General features: G+C 40.5%; 1 long non-coding RNA gene across 1 annotated transcript in view; it reads left to right on the top strand.

Annotated features, from left to right (window-relative positions):
- Positions 1 to 12,095: 12,095 nt before the first annotated feature.
- LOC148900833 (uncharacterized) overlaps positions 12,096 to 22,896 on the top strand; it is a 92,643-nt gene continuing 81,842 nt past the window's right edge. Inside the window, exons 1-4 of the long non-coding RNA XR_016114511.1 lie at positions 12,096 to 12,231; positions 16,383 to 16,527; positions 16,850 to 16,988; positions 17,086 to 17,147. This is a non-coding gene — a long non-coding RNA (uncharacterized LOC148900833). The remainder of the gene's footprint in view (positions 12,232 to 16,382; positions 16,528 to 16,849; positions 16,989 to 17,085; positions 17,148 to 22,896) is intronic.

Raw genomic sequence — 22,896 nt, 5'->3', positions numbered from 1 at the left:
GGGTGTTAAAGTCATTTTTTGCCGCGGGCCACATTGTAGTTATGGTTTCGTCTTGAGGGCCGTTATGAATTTGGGGAACCTATTAGAATGTTTAAATCCCTTCAAATATTACATATAGAGCACACAGCAAATTAATGAATAACTCGTTTTCAAATCTGAAGTCAAGAATAATGACTTTTATTGTGGTTGACATCCAAAAATATGAAATTTTGGCTCAGATTTTAGCAATCATCATGGAATTTAACAAGTTTGATTTGCTTTCGCGGGCCGAAAAATATGATGTGGCGGGCCGGATTTGGCCCGCGGGCCTTGACTTTGACACCTGTGTCGTAAAGGGACATATGTTTCCTCTCAATATGTTTGTACAGCAAAACACAGAAACGTGAGCTCCATTTTTTCTGTTGTCAGACTGGCCTAGCACAGTGGAAACCGCTTTGATTGCCAGCAAATGGAGTCATGTTCACGGTCACACCGGCGCAAACCACCCTTTTTCAGAATACAGCTTTCATTCATGTGCGAAATTGTCATGTTCAGATTTCGGCAGCAGGTGGCGGGGTTGTGCTTACCAGCTTGTATCACACCTGCTGCCAATCTCATAATTATACACCGGGTATGTAAGGAATGTCATTCTGTCATTTGTTTGCCGGTGAATTATTCCGCCTTGCCACTGCTTGTGCCTCAGGTTTGGTATTTCGCGATCTTGTTCTCGTCATAGTTGTTCTAGCACAGACATGGGCAAACTACGGCCCGCGGGCCACATACGGCCCGTTAGGCTTTCTAATCCGGCCCGCCGAACTTGCCCAAATTATAGTACAAACAGTGTCTAAAACTCATTACAAAAAGTTAGCGAACAACAGGGCAGATAACTGAAAAGTTGCCTGCCCCATTTTTCACAACTTGAAGCACAACGAGACAACTAATCACATTAAAAAAAACATTGTCACAAAGTATAAAGTTTTTTTTTAAATCAAGAATGAACCTACCATAATTGCTACCTTGCTTAATTTACGGTAAATGTGCATGGCTGTAGATTTTGCTGCAGTAGTTGATTGTCATTGAGGTGCACAATGCAACGTTTGCATTGCTTCCTAGTAGCCACTAAGCCCCTTTCATAAGTCTCACGTACACTTTACAGTCACGGTTTAATGTAAATTTACGTTTTGTAGCGTCACATATCTTGTTAGCTTCTTTTGAATCTTTCTTCTGGGCTGAGGTTCTGTGCATCTATTTTGGAAAATGACATGCAATTGCACGACTTTATAACGCTTGCGAAAGTCCGGAAGAAAGAAGCAGGCTTCTGATTGGCTGCCGTGCCGAGTATGCAAATTTCAACTGCAGGTAGTCTATGTTTGTGTGCTCGGCGACGGTACACGTGTATTGTTTGCGCGTGAAGGCGAGGGCGTCAGTGAGGAGTTTGTTGAGCGCGCGGTCAGGACAAACCATCTATGATTTGGCGGAATTTAACACAAGTAGGTATTATTGAGCTTGAATATTTCGTTGTGTAATAATATGTTTTGAATGTTGAAAGTGATTCCATTTTTCAATAAATGTTGATTTCTTTAACTTTGCCCCTTCGATGGAAACTTATTAAAAACAGACGCAATCTTGATAAATCACAGTGCATATGTTATTTTAATCTATTTCCATTTCCTCCTCCAAGTATCTGCGAAATAGTATGTAAACGCCATATTCCTTGAGACAAATTTATTAACTGATCAGGGATATTTTTCACATTTGAAAGACAGTTAATAAATTGGGTTGTAGTGTTCTTACTGTGCTATGAGGTTTGTACATACTACATTTAAAGGACAACCGGCACCATTTTTTTTTGTTTCCCACTGACATGAGAAAAACGTTTTATAGCATCTAAAATACCCAAATCAGGCAGGCTGATATTTTTAGTGAAATGAAAAACACCAATAAAAATGACTTCAAAATAAATCCGGAAATGGTCAGTTTCAGAAGGTCCCACCCCCCTATTCGTGACGTCACGCCAAGACGTCTTGCCTTTGATCGAGAATCAAAACAATTGCTTCAGATTCGGAGAAGATGTTTTCTTGTTACTCATCCAGTTATGAATATGATTCAAATAGTTCTGAAGAGGAAAGCATAAATGTTTGCAATTGATTCAAGGAGTCCTCCCATATCAATTCGACCCGTCAATGACAGCAATGTAGCACCCAGAAAATGCAGAAGATTGCGCCCAAGCTCCGTTGGAAATGGGCTGATTTGTCTGCTGGGAATTTGTGTCAGCGAATATCAAATAGTTGTCTTGGTGCAACACACAACGATTCACCATGGCGTTATTTATGTGTCTAATTTCACCAATAACACGGATCAACATGAAGTTTTCAGACCAAACAAAGTACCCAAAATGCATTGTATGTCGCTTTCTCGGTCAGGGGCGGTCCAAACGTGACGTCACATGGGGATCGTCATCAACTCAAAAACAAGACTTCATGAATATTCGGCGCAAGTCTTAAAATGTAAACTATAGCTATATGCTGTGGAATCTTTGTAAAATACGCTCAGTCGAAGTCATTTGAAGTGATTTTATAAATTATGGACATAACTTGTTCAGAGTATTTCCGGCCCAAACACTCCCTCCAAATGCTCCTGGCCCCTCTGTCAAATTTTAGAACCCAATGCGGCCCGCGAGTCAAAAAGTTTGCCCACCCCTGTTCTAGTAGCTCTCGGTCCGTTGTTGTTTATTAGTCCGATTCTGATTGTTCTTCTTTCCCCACCTCCTCCTGCCCTCCCTGATCGCACTGGGCAGCTCCTTCAGCCAGAGACTATTACACCCGCGCTGCAAGAAGGAGAGGTACCGCCGCTCGTTCCTACCGACTGCTGTCAGGCTTCTCAATTCTCAATAATCACATGTGAAAAAAAACTGGACTCTAGTACTGTAAATATGTGTTGATACAGCTACATACAGTTTTTCGTGAAACGGTTTTGCACATTGACCGTATACATCTCAGTCTCCTGACATTTATTCTATGCTTAGAATATCTTGTTTTTCTCTCCTTTCACCTCCCTGTCACACCATCCCCTTTCAAATTGCTGCTGTGGACTGCAAATTTCCCCATTGTGGGACGATTAAAGGTTTTCTGATTCAGATTTTCTATGCATTCGCGTATTGGGTACATCTAATTTCGTTTTGCAGTCCCTTGTTTGTTTTTCTCCTTGCTTTGAGGCAAGTGCTTTGTGTTCTTGCGTAGTTGGTATTTCCTGGTCCTTATTTGACCAGCGGTTTGAGTTTGATGTTTGCCGCTGCTCTTTTACGTCATCAGATTAAAACGTTTTAGACGGTACGCCTGTCTTCGTCTACTATTATTGGGATCCAACTTGTCATGATGCCAAAAGAAATGTTAAATAATTTCATGTTTTCTGGATTTTGGATGGTAGAGAGGTGCGCATTTCTCCCCATCCAAAACAGTAGAGTCAGGCGACCACTAATTGTCCCTGAGAAGGTGATTGCAACCACCTGGGACTGGCCATTGCCACTGGGACCTGATTGGCCAGAAGCTCAGGTGAACCACCATTAAAACCAGACTGAGGAAGTCACTTTGAGAGGAAGAAGAGGGAGAAAGGACAGCCTGGAGAGCGGTGTTACCTGTGGTCTGCTGAAAACCGACATCCACCACGACTTCAAATAAAGAAAACTCAAAATATCCTTCATGGATCTGGCTGAGTGGACTTGTATCATTCTTTCCCCCTGCTTGCTGTCTCGCCGCATAACACAACTACTCACTTCGCTACAAACAAAACGTGATGTCTCTCCGCTTCGTTTGCGACGTGACACGAAATTACCAGCACTTGGTCTAACACACCTCTGCGCACCGCTCCAAACCTCCATATGTATGATATTTTCTAGTGTACAAGGCGCACCCAAAAGCCTTAATTTTCTTTCAATGATAATTCTGCACTTTATACGCCGGTGTGTGAAGTAATATTGAGGAGAACAGGTGTCGGAACTACTGTCAGCACCCACAGACTGACTACATTTTACTCTGGAGAAGAAGTAGTGCGTAACCCTCGCCCCTACTGTAGCGCCTTATAGTATTGTGTGCCTTTATTTGAAAAACTGATATATTTTTATATTTGGAAAACTTTTTTCATTCATTAAAGCTGCGCCTTAGTCCGGTGTGAAAATACACCACTCATCGGGGTGTGCCATATACTCCAGTGCGCCTTTTACACCGGAAAAGATGATAAACACCACTGTCACCATCACGCACGCTTGATAAGCCCAGAAAGTTACTAATGCAACAACAAGCCGAGTTTGTGCAAACTAAAACGAGGTGAGTCGTTCCACCTCAATGACAGAGAGACACAGTGACATGTACATAGTGAATGAGAACGCCTGCAAGAGAAAGAGAGGAATGATCTTTGTGCGTGTGTGTGCATACGACAAAAAGTGTGCATGCTCACGCATGCATGTGTTTAAGTGTGTAGGTGTAGTGTCGATGGCCACCCATCCAGCGAAGTCAAGACCAGGGCTGACAGTGATAGAAAGGTTCAAGGGAGGAGGGGGCGAAGGAGATAAGTGTGGCGACAAGAGCGTCGAGGATGACAACTTAGTGCAGTCGATGACTCTGGGAAGAAAGGGTGAGAGAGAGAGACTGGCAAAAAAAGCTTGGATGATTCCATTACTTGCGAGAAGTTATTTGTCTTTGAAGGCTGCAGAGTACAAATTGAGTCACTTGCCTTCAACCTGAGCCTTCGGAGTTGTGCGATACATAACTTTCAAAATAAGACCGACCAGTGGGTGAACACCAGTGTACAGTACAGTGAGACCTCAATTTACGAACTTAATTGGTTCCCAGACAGAGTGTGTAAGGCGAAAAGTGTGTATCTAAAAAAAACTTCCCATAGGAAACCATTAAATTGGGAATAATCTGTTCCCAGGTTTCCATAAAATATACTTTTCAACTAAATAAGCCTTAAAACTACACACAACATACCTTATTCTATGTATAATAAATGTGCTATTGTATTGAAATGAAAGAAATACACTGCATTATATCATAAAGTCACTTTATTTACATTTGTGATGGTCATTGATGGCTTGATGGAATGGTGTTGGATGTAGAAGGTCAAAGGGAATTGCTGTTTGGAAAGAGAGGCACATTACATGAGGACTGTAATTAAAGAAATAAACTGTGCTGTAAAATAAAGTTTTATTTAGCTTTTTGATGGTCGTTGATGGCTTATGGAAGGAGAGTCACCTTCCATAAGGACTGTTGGTAACTTAACCTCTGGTGCTGTTCGGTCGTGTGCTTCTGCCGAAGATCACTCCGCCAGCCGTGGTGGGTGTGTATTATGAAAATAGTTCTTATTATAAGGTTTAATTTTCAGAAATTTGACGTTTTTAAGATGAAAAGTTTGTAAGATAAGGTGTTTGTGAGGTCTCACTGTAGTTTACTTTGGAGAACCAATGCTCAATTTCTTTTCAGTCTGCGCCTTTAAAGAGATAACCATGAGCTTGAGGAGCTCGCGATGAGAAGAAAAGAGTGTCAGCGCAGAGCGCCCATGCATATCTGGAACTGTCGTGGCTTGGAATTGAAGCAGAATCACGTGGGAGCTTCGTGTTTGCTTTCAACAATTACCTTGTAACAGATATGCTCATTTCACCTTTCAAGCAACTCCTGTATTTTGTTTTTCTACTTCTTCCTTTCCTTTACTCTTCCTTTAATAACTTTGCTGCTGTGAAATGTAAATTTCTCCACTGTGAGACTAATAATTTGACAATAAAGCTGACTTTGACTTTGACTTTTGATAAAGGCTAATACAATCCAATCCATCTGTCACAGATGTTCGTTCGGACACTGTGAAGAAAGGCTCGAACACAGGAAGAACGTCTTTTACTGACGACAGCGGACGCAGTTTTCATGAAGCCGCGTTACGTGAGCCTATTCGACCAACGCCCAACCTCTGCAGCCCTCTGCCAAGCTATTTATTAAGAGTATATGAAAATTTAAGTGATACATTAGTAAAACACAGTCTTCTTTATTGGAATACCACGCCCGTGAATGTCCCAAGGTACAAGCACCAACCTCCACAAACCAACAGAACATAGACATTTTAAGGGGTTGTCTTTCCACAAACTGATATATTTGTAACCTGGCTAATGTGAAGGAGTTTACCAAGTCCTAAATTCCACTCAAGGCTAGATTTCTTACCCGAGGATGAGAGTTTGACAGGCTGTGACTGTTCACTTCAGATTGACCCTAGATTTCATGTACTTCCATTATGGGCCTTGTATTTGTCCGACTAAGCATACAACTGCATGAAACATGATAACTCTTTTGTATGAATATTGTTGGACTAATATGCTGCTTTTGATGTTGTTTATCATAACATGTATGTCCATTTTTGTCATTAAAAATATTTTCACGGGATAATTCTGTAAGTACGACAGAAACCTAGAAAATGGAAACAACTTGTGTGTGACACCAGATTTTCTACTTCATTTCCGTAGTGGGGTGGAAGAGTTTTGTATATTTCGTCAAGCGAATTTGGATGTTTTGGATTGCTAAATGTTGGATCGTCAGTCAATTCTATGCTGACAGGCTATATGCATTCATCAGGAAGATTTGACTTCGACATACATAGAATGAATATTAATATGCGACAGAGAAATGTTTTGAAAGGAGCCCAACAAAATAGACAATGCATTTTCCTTCCTGCTGTCAATCCTCAGCCCATACGAATGACATGAAGTCATCCTGACAAGCACGATGTTTCAAATGCTATTAGAAGTATTTCAAATATCCCTGGAGATCCCCGCGATAGAAGCAGAGAATGCATGATGCTGTAAGATGTTGTTAATTATGCTAACAGCACAGCAAGATTGTTTGCTTTCTAGAAGGAACGCTTCTACTCTTGCTTTTTGTAATCTCGATGAGTGATTTTCAAAACCCTCTTTTAGATGTCACACCGCATCTGGTCGCGAGACCTTCACTTCCCTGTGGGTCTCCGGTGGGTCGTATTAAATCAGCTCTGCCCCAGCTGAGTCATGGAGCAAAGTCTGCCTGCTTGGCTTGGTTTAAAACAGATGCAGTTTACCTAATGGAGTAAGTGAGTAGCCACCGGAAGTTATGAGCCACATAACAAGTCTGCCAGAAGATGGCGCTGTAAATAAACAACGCTGTCGCCTTTACAATCCCTGCGTCCGCAGTTAACAGGTCTGTGGTGATGTACTGTAAAACTTGGTTGCTGCCAACTGGGGATTTCTCAAACATTAGATCGAGGGAGAAGGTTAAAGCGAGACCCCAATTTACTATTAGAAGACGGCTATTGATTGTAAACGACCACCGTGTGCCGTGCGTTCATTGCTGAGAGATTTTGTCTAACGGTTTTGGTTTAAGATTTAGAAGGGATCGAAGCTGTCGATGAATATTTAAAGTCTTTAAAGCAAACTTCTTAACCGATGTCAGTATGTTTGTCACTCGATGGCGTCAATTATGAAGCTAGTGGGGAAAAGTAGATGAAGTGAAGGACTGGCGAGGCATTTCAACTTAATAAATGCTCAAGGCTCAAACACAGGAAGATTGTCTTTTAGTGCCGGCAGGGGTCGCAGCCATTCATGACCGATGCCCAAACCCCGCAACCATCTGATTGAGAGCATATGTATATTTAAAGGACAACCGTCGCCTCCGGACAAGTTGCGTCCATAATTTGTAAAATGGCTTCAAAAGACTTCTACTGAGCGTATTATACAAAGATTCCACCGCATATAGCTATATTTTACGTTTTAAGACTGAATATTCAGGAAGTCTTGTTTTTGAGTTGGTGACGAGTCTGTACGTGATGTCACTAAAGGACCGCCCCATGACCGTTAAAAAGACACATTGTAGCGGTCCTTCCATCACGTCAATGTATTTTGCTGTACTTGTTTAGTCTGGGGACCTCGTATTGCACCCAAAAGCCGCCTGAAGGCCAGAAGAGGGCGTCCAAGCGCCATATAAGGAATTTATCAGCCTGTGGAAACGGAGGTGGCCACAGGAGGTCGCCATTTTGTGCCTCCTTTTTTCGTTGAGACATCTCCCCTCAATGTTGCCTCACAAAGGCACGGAATAAATTCTTTAATCAATTGCAAACATGTATGCTTTCCCCTTCAGAACTATTTGAATCATATTCATAACTGGATGTGTAACAAGAAAGCATATTCTCTGTATCTGTAGCCATTGTTTTGATTCTGCAGCAATGCAAGACGTCTTGGCGTGACATCATGAACTGGGGGCGGGACTTTCTGAAAATACCCAATTCACAGCTCAATTTGTGCAGATTTTGGACACTTTAAGTCATTTTTATTGGTGTTTTGCATTTGAATAAAAATATCATACTGCGTGTTTTGGGTATTTTAGATGCTATAAAACGTTTTTCTGATGTCAGTTAAAAACAAAAAAGTGACGTCGGTTGTCCTTTAAGTGATACATTAGTAAAACACAGTCTTCTTGATTTGAATACCACACCCCTGGACGTCCCATTATACAAGCACCAACATCCATAAACCCACTGAATGTAGACATTTTAATTGATTGTTTTTCATGAACTGATAGCTTTGTAACCCAGCTAATGAGCTCTTCATATGAAGGAGTGACCAAGTCCTAAATTCCGCCAAAGGCCAGATCTCCTACCCGAGGATGACATTTTAACAGGCTGTGCCTGTTCAATTCTGCGCTTCCATCGTGGACCTTGTGTTCGACCAACTAAACATACAACATGGAACGTTTAAATATGATAATTTCTACTCTGTCTATTCTCTAGCACTGTCTCAATGAGCAAATATCATGCCAAACATAAATTGGTTATTGATGATGTCGTTATCATGTCAACCATGATGGATCGAACCGAATAAACAGGAATGTGTGAGGGGGGAAAAGACAGTGCCTGTCAAACAACAAAAACATTTTCAATCATGGGTGCAGCACTTTATATGCAACTGTATTTGGCAAATGGATATACAGTAAAGTCTCGTTATATCGATATCGGATATATCGCTAGTCCCGGTTATATCGATACTATTTCTATGCACGCACAGAGAAAATTACATGCAAACAGGGTCGGATATATCGATAGTCCCGGTTATATCGATATTTTTTCGGACTCCCTTGAATATCGATATAACGAGACTTTACTGTATCAGAAAATCCCGGCCACTCGACTGATAACATCACTGAACAATCAAGTATGCGCCTCCTGTCAGAAGCTAACACAGTTAGCTATTTTTCTCTCTAGTTATTAATTTTCGAAACCCACTTTTAATTCTTTACCGACTAATCTGTTCCTTTTCTACATATAAGTAAAGTTTGTATAGTATAAGCAGAGTGTGAATTATTGCCATTTAGGCTGCGCATTGTGAGCCACAGTGCAAATGCAGCTGTTTAAAATGGCTGCCAATAACTCTAATCTAGCTCCTCCAGCTACTTGTCAAGTGCGGGCCGAGATAATGTCGCATTCTTTCGACTCGGTCTGCTCCTTTCCCTCCTAATCTCCTCCATGCTGACGGGCTGCCCATTAAGCAGCATCATCTCTCTCTGTCTCTTTTACAGGGATCTTTGGCAAAAAGCGTACCCTTCCAAAAAAACGGTGTAGGGAATTGCTTTGCTGCTTTTCTTCAGCCACTGCAAGGTACGCAATTTACACCCAGGTGTCCCCTGGCTTCCACTTGACACAGGGTGAGAAGTGCATTTTGACAGAGAGCGAGTGAGGAGGAAGACAAGTAGAGAGAGAAAGCGATGAGCGGGCGACTTCATTTCTGAGTGACTTAAAGATGGAAGGCCTACGGTGCTGGATGAAAAGGAAGACAATAAATAACTAGAAGGGCAAGTATCCCATTTTTACCCTTTGCCACAATCTTTCAGGGTTTTTGTGAAGGGTCCAATTTTTTGAGTTGTTTATTTGTCAACGTTGATGAGCTAAACCCTGAAACACATACCATATTTCCGGTGTATAAGGAACACCAGAGTATAAGGCACACATTCAACGAATGAAAAAAGTCATCAAATATTATATCGAAATATATCAAAGTTTTCCAAATGCATCCAGTGATGATTTTTTTGGGGTATTTGTGCAGGCGAACATGCTCTACAAAACTCAGAGATTCCCCTCTTTTTCCAGTGTCAATGCAAGTGTTGTATATAATGTATAGAATTACCATATTGTCCAGTGTATAAGGCGCACCAGAGTATAAGGCGTACTCCCATCGAATGGTGTATTTTCAAACTTTTTCCATATAAGGCGCACCAGAGTATTACCCCTTTAATGAATGATACGTTTTCCAAATATAATACATTAATATATAAAAGCTTTCCAAATATAAGGCAAACCACATCATCGGGCAATACAGTAGTAGAGGATGAGGTAACGCATCTCTTCTTCTACAGGGGGAAATGGAGTCTGTGGCTGCTGATTGTAGTTGCGAGACCTGTTGTAATCTATCTATCTATCTATCTATCTATCTATCTATCTATCTATCTATCTATCTATCTATCTATCTATCTATCTATCTATCTATCTATCTATCTATCTATCTATCTATCTATCTATCTATCTATATATATATATATATATATAGGATATGCCTTTATTAGTCTCACAGTGGAGAAATTTACATAACAATTTACATATATGCCTTTATATATATATATATATATATATATATATATATATATATATATATATATATATATATATATATATATATATATAAAGCACACCTGCATATAAGGCGCAGGGTCGTCCTTTGAAGACAATGAAGGCTTTTGGGTGCACGTTATACACCGGAAAATATGGTACATTTTTGTGAAAAAAATATTTTAAAATCTTAGCAATTACACACTGCAGAGGACTGACATTGCCCTCCCTCAGCCCCCCCCCCCACACACACGCTCACACACGCTCACACACACAGACACACGCACACCTTGATGACATTATTGCATCTTTACACATATTACGGAACGCACACACACACACTCACACGACACATGGGAAACAACGTCGAGAATGTTTCCAACAGTTTTCAGACTGTCACCGAATCCCCCGAAAGGCGAAAACACCTGTCACTAATCGTCAGTCATTTTTTCATGCAGGTGGTGTTATTTGATGGTGTGAATTCACAAGTACTTCAACACTGCAGAGGGTTCATGGTTGCAATCACAGTTTTCTATACCTCCTCTGATATCTAGCAGAAACATGCAAGTTTGGTTTATTGAAGACCAAATCAGTAGCAAGCCTCACGAGGATAAAATTGAAATTATTCAAGGTGCTTGATGTGTGTCATTTTTTTTCTGGCAGAGGATATGATCCATTGTGAATCAAGTCACAATTTCACACCCAATAGGTTCATATAAAAATAAATAAAGCCAAGAATAAGGATGCAATCAAAAGAAAATATGACACCGCCTATTTTGTTTTGCTCAAAATAATTTCAATAACATCTCAATGAGTGTTTTTGGCCGAGAGATGTTGATCATAATTGCAGCGTTTTGTGTTCCTATTTTGATAAGTAACTGTGATAATTATGATGCAACCGTTGACAAAAGAAGACGTCCTAAAATCTCGGCCGCGGTTGAGGTCGAGAAGGTTTTTAATGTTACCATGACGATCGTTGGGTTGCTTCCTGTAGAATGTTTTCACACCACATCTGCTCGCCATCGGCTTGCCAGTGAGCAAAAGCGTAGCAGCAGACGCTCCCATCTCTTGCGATTGTTAGCTTGTTTGTGGAATCTGTCTCGTAACACACAAAAACACCCCTGCGACCTTTGTTGTTTTTCCAATGAGGTTGTTGCAATCTGCTTTTAATTGGGCTCCCTTGTTTGTGCTGTGACTTACTGACTCGTAATGTGACCTGTGAATGTCACATCATGTGAACGTGAGACACATTGAAAGTTTCAAAGGATGGATGTTTATTCGACGGACACAAAGGCTGACCAATCAGCGCCCGGCTATACTGAGTGTTTCCAATGAGTTCAATCCCGGATCGGCCTAGATCGTTTACGATTGGCTCCATAGACTATGGGGCGGGAAGGAAGTCCCTTTTACCTGTTGAAGCTCGGAGGAGGAGGTGCTAAACTCGTTTACGATTGGCTGCGTAGAGTATGTCGGCGGGAAGGAAATCCCTCTTCCCTCTTGACGCCTCCGGACGACGCGATGCATAACAAAAAGTAATTTTATGCAGTAATGGCTTACTGAAGACCCAAGGGTATATGTTCTCGTACGACAGTAGGTGTGAACTTGTTTTACGACTGTTAGAGCGTCTGTGTTTGATACTGCCCCTTTCGTGTTTGACTTAAACATACGTACACTCCATACAAAATACTGTATCGCACTGAAGTAATTTACTATCCAATTCATCTTACGAATGACCGCTCAGAATGTATCTCGTTCATAAGGTGGGGAGCGTCTGTACAAGGATGAACATAGGAGAGAGCAACTTAATTCTGATTGCGGCTTCTTTAAATGTTTGAACAAACCAATCTGTCATCTGGCAATTTATTTCTGATTGCGGCTTCTTTAAATGCTTGAACAAACCAATCTGTCTTCTCAAGCACAAGTGACAACATACAAACGCAACATGGGAGGTATTTGAGCCCAGAAGCTTTTGACTGTGAGGCAGATATGCTCACCACTAGGCCATTGTCCTGCCACTGATGCTTTCAAAAACACATCATTTGTTAGCTGACTCGCTGTAGTAACAATCCAAATAGGAAATGTCTCCCTTGGTAGAGAACCCCAGGATCATGTTTTTAAAGCAGCAACAAAATAACAATAAAACCAAGTTGCCTTGAGGCACACTGGGAGCTACGTTGGGGGAATGAAGGAAATGTCACAAATCTTTCTTACGCTCTCTTGGGTGGTATAAGAGTGATGGGCGCCGGATAATAGGGATCACAAGGCGACTGGTGGCATAATGAGGATCTGCTCACACGTCATCCCTTCAACCTTCAACCATCCCTGGCTAATTTTGCGACAGCTTCCTTTTTTCCCCCATCTCCAATGAAATATATCACCTTTTTATTGATTACTTTGGGGAGCCTTTGCTTTTTCATTGGATGCCATCAACACAATTGCACATAGGTATTCTTAATTGGGTTTTTTCCCTTCTGCTTCGGTGTTCATTCATTTTTCACTCAAATTTTATTTACGATAATGAAAAAATACCAGTGCAAGTTGTAATTTTGTTTTCTTGTCTTCCAAAAATATTGTCACGCCCTGTTTGTTTTTCTTGATCATAACCCTCCCTAAACTTATAAAACAACCCGATGAATTGTTGAAGAATGCAAAGGACAACAATTAAAGACACAGGTGTCAAAGTCAATGCCTGGGGGGCAAATCTGGTCCGCAACATCATTTTATTCGGCCTGCGAAAGGAAATCAAACCTGAAATTCCATCATGCTTGCTGAAGTCCGAACCAAAATTTCAATGTGTTCTATGTAAATGTAACCGGCCTCGGGCCTAAGGGATACCTGGGTCGGTCCAAATGAGTCACAGGCAGGGAGCACTGTGAGTCAATAAGGTATTCTGTGAACAACGAGGAAAGACGAAGTGTGTATTATTGCCTTACTCAGCCGGCAGTGATTTATTACTGACTACATATTTACTAATCAAAACATCAATTCGGCAATCTCATTATCAGAATACAATTCAGTTCATACTTTCAATAATACCCGCTCCTGGTATCAATATAAACATCAATTTGTAGGCCTATACATTCAACATATATTCATAGTAACTCATCCACATTCGCACATGCGTACGTAGGTATGCACTCTCGTGTGTGTTGTGCAGTAAACTACCAATCAACATCCAAATCCAAACTTCATCAAAGCCACAAAACTACGGTTTCATATGTACTTTTGGCACATCCGAAGCATCATACAATATGTCCCTGATTACTTTAACATCATCAGGATGTCTAGAAATGATCATTTTGAATACCTGTGAACGATGAGGAAAGACGAATCATATGTTATTGCCTTACTCAGCCGGCAGTGATTTATTACTGACTGCGCATGCGTGGGCTGAGCCTATGTTGGCATCCTCTGTTCCATTCACAGGAGCGAGCGCCATCTACTGACTTGGGAGTCTAATCGAATAAAAATACGGCAATGGAGGTCATTTTCTAAACCCCCTACATAAACCACAATAACAGTCATTATTCTTGACTTCAAATTTGAAAAGTAGTTATTCATTCATTTGTTGTGCGCTCTATATGGAATATGTGGATGGGATTAAGCATTCTAATGAAACCGTAACTACAATGTGGCCTGTGGCAAAAAATGAGTTTGACACCCTTGGTTTAAGAAAACACTTGTGGCTGTTCCTGCATGAACATATTAAGGATAATACGAAGTCCCCCGACCAATTGTTGTTCCCCATTAAAACCCGGGAGTGCTGATTTTTGGTGCTCTGTAAAATGCTAAAATTGAGTAATTAATTTAAGTATCAGTAACTAATTTAAGAAAGGCATTTTAGTCAAAGAATACTTTCTCTTAATCATGACTTCATGTAAAAAAATAATCATGAAACGTGAGCAACAACAAAGTTGGTTTCCTGAGGCCATACATACTTTGAAGTAAGAACACGGCAGTCAACGTTCGACCTTAACGGCCTCAGCCCACTCAATGTCTTCATTCATTTACCTTTAGCGCTTTGATTACCCCGCCGCCGGCTCAAAAGGTTCTCTTCAAACCCCCCGAATTGTTCATCCTCAACAATTCTTTGAGATCCTCACTTGCAATAGTACTGACACGATATTCTTTCATGACGTTCACGATTCTTCCCACCTAGCAGTGTTGACATATCAAAAACTGACTTGTCCGTGACCCGAACGTCATAAATGTCGCATCTAACAAAATAAGGCCACATACATGGAAGCAAGCACGCAACTCACAGGCGCCAGTCAGTGACACAACCTCTGGCAGACCAAATGGTTCTTGTCTCGCGCTCCAGTACGACTGCTTTCACAGTCTTGGTGTCAGTTCGCTCTCTTTCTCTGTCGACTCATTACACAAATCTCAAACAGAATTATTCAGTCATAGCCTCTGGCCAAGGAGACAAAGCCAGAAACAGGCTGATAACTGGCTGGACTGAAAAATAGATGGATGAATTGACAGATAGTTTAAGTTGTTTTGTCGATCGCTCTTTATTCTTTAAAGTGTTGTCTTTGTCACTTTTGCTGGATGAAAACATCTCTAAAATATTTTCCCAGGTTTTTTTAAACCTTAAAATGCCACTGAGGGTCCTGAGAAAGCAGACATTTCCGATTTTCCAATTGACTCTTTGAACAAAATGAAATCTCAACCAGTAGAGTCAACAGAGCATCAGGTGAGACCCTTGAAGATGTGCCAACAAATAAACTTCCTGCTTTTTTTCTGAAAATGGGAGGCAAACAAATACAGCTCCCCAAAGTTAAGGCATCATCAATTATCCAGATCAAAATATGTCAATCAGGATTATGATCCATCATTTTGGATTTTTACATTTTCATTCTAATTCGTGTTTTAGATCGTGTTAGAGGAGTTTAGCATGCTGGTTGTATTTGTGAAAGGAGAGTTCAGCCCGGTCTTTCAAAGTGGAGGAGGCCAAGTTTTCAGACACATTTTATGCCATATATCCCACAATCTGTTTAAGAGTCCCTCTCGGTAATATATTTTAACTATAGTGCACGGAATACACTTCTAGATTTAAAGACTGGAATGCACAAACCACAATGTCATGGTAATGGATTGGATTAGCCTTTATTAGTCTCGCAGTGGAGACATTTAGATTTCACTGTGGCAAAGTTGTTAAAGGAAGAGGAAAGGAAAGAAGAAAGTAGGAAAACAAAATACAGGAGCTGCTGAAAAGGCAGCCACTCTCGCGTCGCCATCTTGAAGTCAAAACAACAAAAACACTAAATAACAAATAATGTGACACAATACAAACGACACTGTCATTGAATCTTAAGCACTTTTATGCACCCTCTTTGTTGTATGAAGCAGTTCTCCCAATCAAAAACAGTGCTGGCATATTCGTGCTGCCGAAAAGGTGCAAACCGCTAAGGACAGTCTCCTCCTTAACTTATGTTGTGGCTAAAAATACTGAAAAACAATCTGTGTCCGTGTCACACGACGCACAACAACGCACAGTGACAAAAGAAATACAAAAGCAACAAAAAAAAAAAGCAAGTCTCATGAGATTTGCTGCCGACTGCCCATTTGGCCGCCATCTTGGACTTGGAAAGGGATTTATCGCCTAAAATGACTCCCATTTGTTACTTTTTACTTTTGCTCTGCAAGTCTCGTTTGAGTCCACTCCAGTGCATGGGTTCCTTTCCCCAGATAGTGTGAGTGTTAATAGTCGGTCTCTGTACATGCTCTGTAATTGACAGTCAAACGGTCCAGCGGTGTGCAGTCTTTTTTTCCACCAATCTGACCCTGCAGAGAATAAACGACACAGATGGATGGATGGACTAAATGGGGCAGTGACTCAAGCAATCCATCTTGCTGTGCGTGTCACTTTGCACGATTTCCGAGGTAAATTAGTACTCCTGACAAAACGAGAGTCAAGCCAGCATATCATGATTGTTTTCAAATATAAAATATTACTGTGAGAAATACTCTCTTGATGATATTGACATCTCAAACACATTTAACAACTCAGCTCCTGAAGAAAATCTAATGATTCATCCAAACTGAGCCCATGAAATCATCAGCTGTCAAATTAACAGAAAGTCAACGACCAAAAGGTCTTGGTTTGTTGTATACAAACAATTATTTTGCCTTTGTGACCTTTACTTGTGAGTGAGCCTTGTGGGCTGGTGATATTGTAAAAAGGTATTAAGCGTGTTTGCTGCAGGCAACGAGATGGGCTCCACTGATTGCGAAGAACGTGCACACGCCTGCATCGAAGATGTGTCAGAAAAGTCCCAAGACTGGCTTCACAGCTGATATATTCCAAAATCAAAACTACAATCAAGAAGCTCTCCTCTTCGAAGGTATCTCTCTAGAGTCTCACTGCGGAGGATTCTTTCTGGATCCTGCGCAGCTCCGGTGTCGCTAACATTTTTATGTGGTTTTGTATCCTCAAAACAGGTCCTCTCGATGACCCTTACTTGGGAAAGAAGAAACGAAAATATTACACAGAGCCTGATCAGGTGAGCTGAGATGCCATATAGAACGGTTGTGCAGCCATTTAACGCTCACAACTTCTTGTGGGTTGAACATAGCAAATGATGCTGATTCGGACATTAGTTTGAGCAGAAAATGTTATTTTTATTTTCATTTTTGCATCACGTATTTGGCCACTTGTTGCTTGGAAGTATAGAAAGGCCTCGATGATAACCACCCCATTGCCTATCTCTGTGACTGCTTTATGTCTTGTACATGATAGTCGTCCACGTTAGGTGCTCTGTCACATTGTATTGAATTGTATTAGCCAATGACAAAAAGAAGTTTATTACAAACAACCACAAGCTTTTAGAATAGCAAATGAAGGCTGAGTGCACCTTTTATTATTTATATCTACACCAAGATGGAAAAAAGTCTTTCCTTGATTCATATATTTTATTTTGTTATGCTTAGAATATCTTGTTTTCTATCCTTTCACCCCCACCCCAACCCCATCGCTTTTCAATTGCTGCTGTGGACTGAAAATTTCCCCATTGTGGGACGAATAAAGGTATTCTGATTCTGATTCTGATATCACCCCTAACTTTGGGCAAAATTAATTGGATTGGATTGGATTTGCCTTTATTAGTCTCACAGTGGAGAAATTCACTGTGTAATTCAGCTGTTTTTAAGCATTGCTTTGTAACAAGGCAAAACAACTCTACCTCCCGTCAAGGAGGGGACATAAACAATGAGTCTAGGGATCATTTATGAGCGCTTGTAGAAGCTGCAGGAACTCCATCATAAAGAATCAACTAATTGGCCTCACATCCTTAATAAGGGTGCATGCCTCGAGGCACATCACAGTGTGCTTAATGAGATGGCTGAACCAAGGAAGAATGCCACATCGTGTTCGACTGGGCCGTTCAGCTCACCTTATCCCGACGAGTGGCTCACGTATCCCATCGTGCATTATTCTGCTTCCTTTCTCAGCTTTCTCAGCAAAACATTTTAATGGTGGCTTTATAATTTGCTCGCTTTTTAATAGCGGAAACTTGTGACAGGTATAGATCGGCTTTGTCTTCAAGGGAACCTACTTTTATAGCTTTTGTCTTAAAAAGCCATATGAAATCTAAGATGCAATCTGATAGAATTTTAATATGTTCATCTAATGGGATGCTTCATGTTTGCCAAAGTAATATCAAAACTTGCCGTCAAAAGTTCAATGTTGCTGTAATAACGTTCAGAGTTTTACAATCCTCAGAACCATCAGTGACACCACACCGACTGTAGCTTGTTGACCTGTCATTCGCTCTAATTAATGCTTTGCATTTATATACTGAGCAGCTTCCATTAAATGGACCAGTGAATTGGTCTGGAGCTTGTGTATATTTTCAAAAAAATATAAGAAAAAAACTGCTTCCAATTCATATTAACTGATTCACTGCCATTCACAAATTTATTCGGGAATTGAAAATATGACGTAGAGCGTCATTCCCGAATTTGTTCGGATTTGTTTTATCTTGATTGGGTGTCAATGTTGTTCCTTTCCACAAGGGGCAGCCATTCCCTTTTTTCCAGGTTAGCGCTTTTTTTACCTTCAGCTGTTATCAAAGCGCGATATAAACCAGTATGTATGTACTGTTTTGTATTTTGGACAGCCGCCATCATCTGTTGAGAAAGAAGAGAGTCTAATGTTTGTAACGCTGTATTGAGTGTTTATGTAGTCCTAAAACTCAATATTCTGTGGGTTCTGGAATTCGAGTGACAAAAAAAACCCTGGCACTGGAGTGGACACATTTTTGCTGGCAGTGAATGAGTTAACAATTAAATCTGATTTTTATTCAGGACAGGTAATGTAATGATTCCTCTTTTAGGTTGATCGCTGTTGGTGTATTGTGTGATAAGAATTGATGAGGCTCCACGAGTGCTCCAGTATTCATTTTGCAATATGTTGTCAATCTTGGTGAATTAAGTGTCAACACTAGAGGTGTCTCGAATGTTTTGACTTTCTAATGGAGAGTTTCACAACTAGGTTGTTACCCCACCATGAAAGTACCGTATTTTCCGGTGTATCAGGCAAACCCAAAAGTCTTGAGTTTTTTTTCAAAAGATGACCCTGCGCCTTATATGCTGGTGCGCCCTATATGTGAAGTCATATTGAGCCACAACAGTTCTGTCAGCAACCACCAACTGACTCCATTTCCCCCTGTAGAAGAAGTGGTGCGTAACAACCTCGACTGTAGCGCCTTACAATGTGGTGTGCCTTATATTGGGAAACCATTTATTTATTTTTATATTATATTTGGAAAACTTTTCATTCATTGGAGGTGCGCCTTATAGTCGGTACGCCTTTTATATGGAAAACATTTGAAAATACATCATTCAATAGGGGTGCGCCTTACACTCCGGTCCGCCAAATACACCAGAAAATACGGTATTTGGAAATATTACTTCATAGAGAAATGTACAAATACCTTTGTCAACAGTTTCCTTGAAAATGACTCTTGAGCTTTTGTCGCAGCGTAGAAACTCGGTGTGTAGGACTGTTATTACATACGTTAGTCTGACCGGTGTGTAAAAATGAAGAGAGTCTCACTGTCTGACATATTTTCAGAAATAGGCGTATGGCAAACGTTTTGCTTGACTGTTTAATTTCACATTTTATAGTTGGGCAGGCATTCCCGAGAGGATTTGTATCCAGGAAAATCAACGAGTAACATTTTTGTATATCAGAAACTCTTCCTTTGAGACAGTCAAATCTCACACAGTACCTGAAGCAGCAGACATGTTCACACACGAAGATCCAGACACCGAGTCATCCGAGGGTCACAGTCACTTTTATGAATTGGCCTCCTGGTCACTTCCCGGCTGCCAGCTGTCCTCAGGTAGCGCTTCTATTTGTGAAGACCCTAATTGCTCGAGTGTCTGGGAAACGGTCGCTGAGAGTGTGACTGGCTAATGAGCTCCCCGGGAGAGGATCGATAGTTAGCTGAAGTAACACCGAACTCAGCTTCTTGATAAAGGTTACATACCTCAGAGGGGGCAATGTCACAGTGTGAGGTCTGGGGGATTAGCCGGCGTTTCGCACACCCAGTTCTCTCGCAGGATATTTTAAAGTTCTGTCACAATAAGGTGGCGTGATTCTTTTGGAAGTGTCTGAGTTGACTACCAACTTTTTTGATGAAGTCATGACTCACAAGGCGAGAATGGAAAAAAGACCTATAATCATGCATCTGTTTATTACAGCCTCACAGGGTTGTTTTAGATTTCATTGGGGGAGAAAGTTTCAGATACATTTATTTGCGTTCCATCCATCCATCCATCCATCCATCCATCCATCCATCCATCCATCCATCCATCCATCCATATTATATATATATATATATATATATATATATATATATATATATATATATATATATATATATATATATATATATATATATATATATATGCCTAGAGCTACCAGCACAACTTCAGTTCCCTGACGAAGCTTTTCAGATGAGCAGAGAAACATCTGACACATTCAAAGAAGTACAGATAACAGTTGAAAAAACATTCTCATCGATGGACCACTCCTGTACAACTGAGAGCCGACACAGTCGTAAGACTAAGAAAGAATGAGAATGTTTTGTCTTTGACTGCGCTTGTTAACAATGAGCTAAGCTTGGAATGGATGATCCAAGAACCCCAAAGGGGTATACTTTGTCAGGAAGATTGACATAATGAAACTAAAACACAAAGACAAAATAAATCTATTTCTCTTCATGTTTTTGTTTTAGTCTGGGAAGTTTCTGGTTTTACATCGAAAGTCTGAGGACATGTTATTTTGCCAAGGTTTTTGCGGGCCCATCTTATTTTACCACAATGTGTGTGCGTGTGTGTGGGTGTGTATTGGCAAGGTGAAGCAGAGATGTCATCAGTAACCATCTGTAAAACCCATTAAGCCCATTAGAATAGAACATAGTCTCACTTGGGTGTCCTTTTATCTAAGTCTTTTTATTATTTAGACACTACGTTTATCTCTTTCTCCTTATTAAGCTTTCACACATGGTGAACTAAAGAAACAAAAACAGTCCTGCCGCTTGGATTTGTGCGAGGCGAGAACAATAATAGGAAAAGTAAAAGTCCCATTTGCTGTACTAATGGAACGAATGGAAAACACTGAAACTCTTACTCTCTTTGCCTTTCTTCAACCTGACATCGTTTCGCTCTCTCTCTGTCGCTCTCTCTCTCTCTGTCTCTCTCTCTCTCTCTCTCTCTCTCTCTCTCTCTCTCTCTCTCTCTCTCTCTCTCTCTCTCTCTCTCTCTCTCTCTCTCTCTCTCTCTCTCTCTCTCTCTCTCTCTCTCTCTCTCTCTCTCTGTGTTAATTACTTTATTACTTGTCTGGCATAAAGTGGATTAAATGCCCACATGGATTGTTTTGATTGCGGTATTTGATTCCTCCTATAATGATTGAAAAGTGTTTTATTTGTTCAAATCTGCATTTCACTCTCGTCCACAGCATTGATATTGACCAACTGTAATTTTGAAGAAGACAGCGCTTTGATTGTCTGTGGTATGTTGATGCTAAAAACTACATAATTAACAAAAAAAATGCATACATAAAAACACTCTCATGCATCTCTTTTCCTGGCGCTGATTTGCATGAGGGTCATGTATAAGACATGCACTTCAAGGCGCTGTTAGCCGGTGGCTATGCTAAAAAGGAACCATTTATCTCCTCTGCATCTCCTCATGTTGATGATCATGTGTGCTCATGGTTGCTAAATGACCCTCGTACCGGCACCGACAACAGTGAACCAAAATCTCATTGAACAAGTAAGAAACCAAGGTGATGGTACGAATCTGACGTGATTTAGTGGCATCATCAAAAGCCAGGCAAGGATTATCATTTAGCATTTCTCGCTAGAGAAATGAGATTTGCAGAACTGGACAATGAGGAATACAAGGATAGGGGTGAACTAAAATGAAGGGAAGAAAGATGACTACAGGATTTGGTGGCCTGACGTGATGGATTGGTTCACAGTTGGCCAAGCCATTCTGAGATATAGCAGAGGGATTTTTTTCAAACCATTGCAGGGATAAGCTTCTGGCAGGTCTGTCACGGAAAAAGTCTCAATTTAATGTAAGACATAGCGTTTAACTCCCATAATGCAATGCTGCTTTATGGAGCAAAATACAGAACCGATGTTTAAACTCGATAAAATCCCTCAAGAACAACTATAACACCACATCCAATGGATGGTGCCATGGTGAACAGACCTCACTTCTTAATTCATTTTGTTTTCATTTAAGTGACATAACATGCTTAACAAGTGTGTTAATCCTCTAAACTTTACAGTTATGCTGTCAAATAATTTCATTTTTTTCTTGTTTCCGACATGATTTTGCCAAATCTCTGAGTCCTGTTCACAGAATTGTTGGTGTGATCAGTTTTTAACAAATAGTTTTTGCTTCGGTTTTCTCGCATTCTGCCTAGCAACAAGCGGAGGATTGAGTTACATTTTACTTATGTTGTTCCAAAATAATTATGATAATAACTAGTCATCCAATTAAAAAAAGGGAAATAAGAGTAGAGTTTCAAATGATGAAAAAAAAATCCTTGAAGGCACATTTAATTTAATCTCCATTAAGGGACATCGTATACATATCCTGAGTTGCTGCAAACTGAGACTGTTTGTTTAAAGATAATGTGTGGTATTTTTCTTTTGCGCTTCCTCCATTTTGATTATTCCTCATTTATTCAGATGTGTTTAATCTAACCCACACATACATATGCGAAGTAGCACA

This window comes from Hippocampus bargibanti, linkage group LG03 (genome assembly GCF_051943395.1).
Source record: "Hippocampus bargibanti isolate YZ-2025 linkage group LG03, ASM5194339v1, whole genome shotgun sequence".
Lineage (NCBI taxonomy): Eukaryota > Metazoa > Chordata > Actinopteri > Syngnathiformes > Syngnathidae > Hippocampus > Hippocampus bargibanti.
This window is presented reverse-complemented; position numbering and strand designations above follow the sequence as displayed.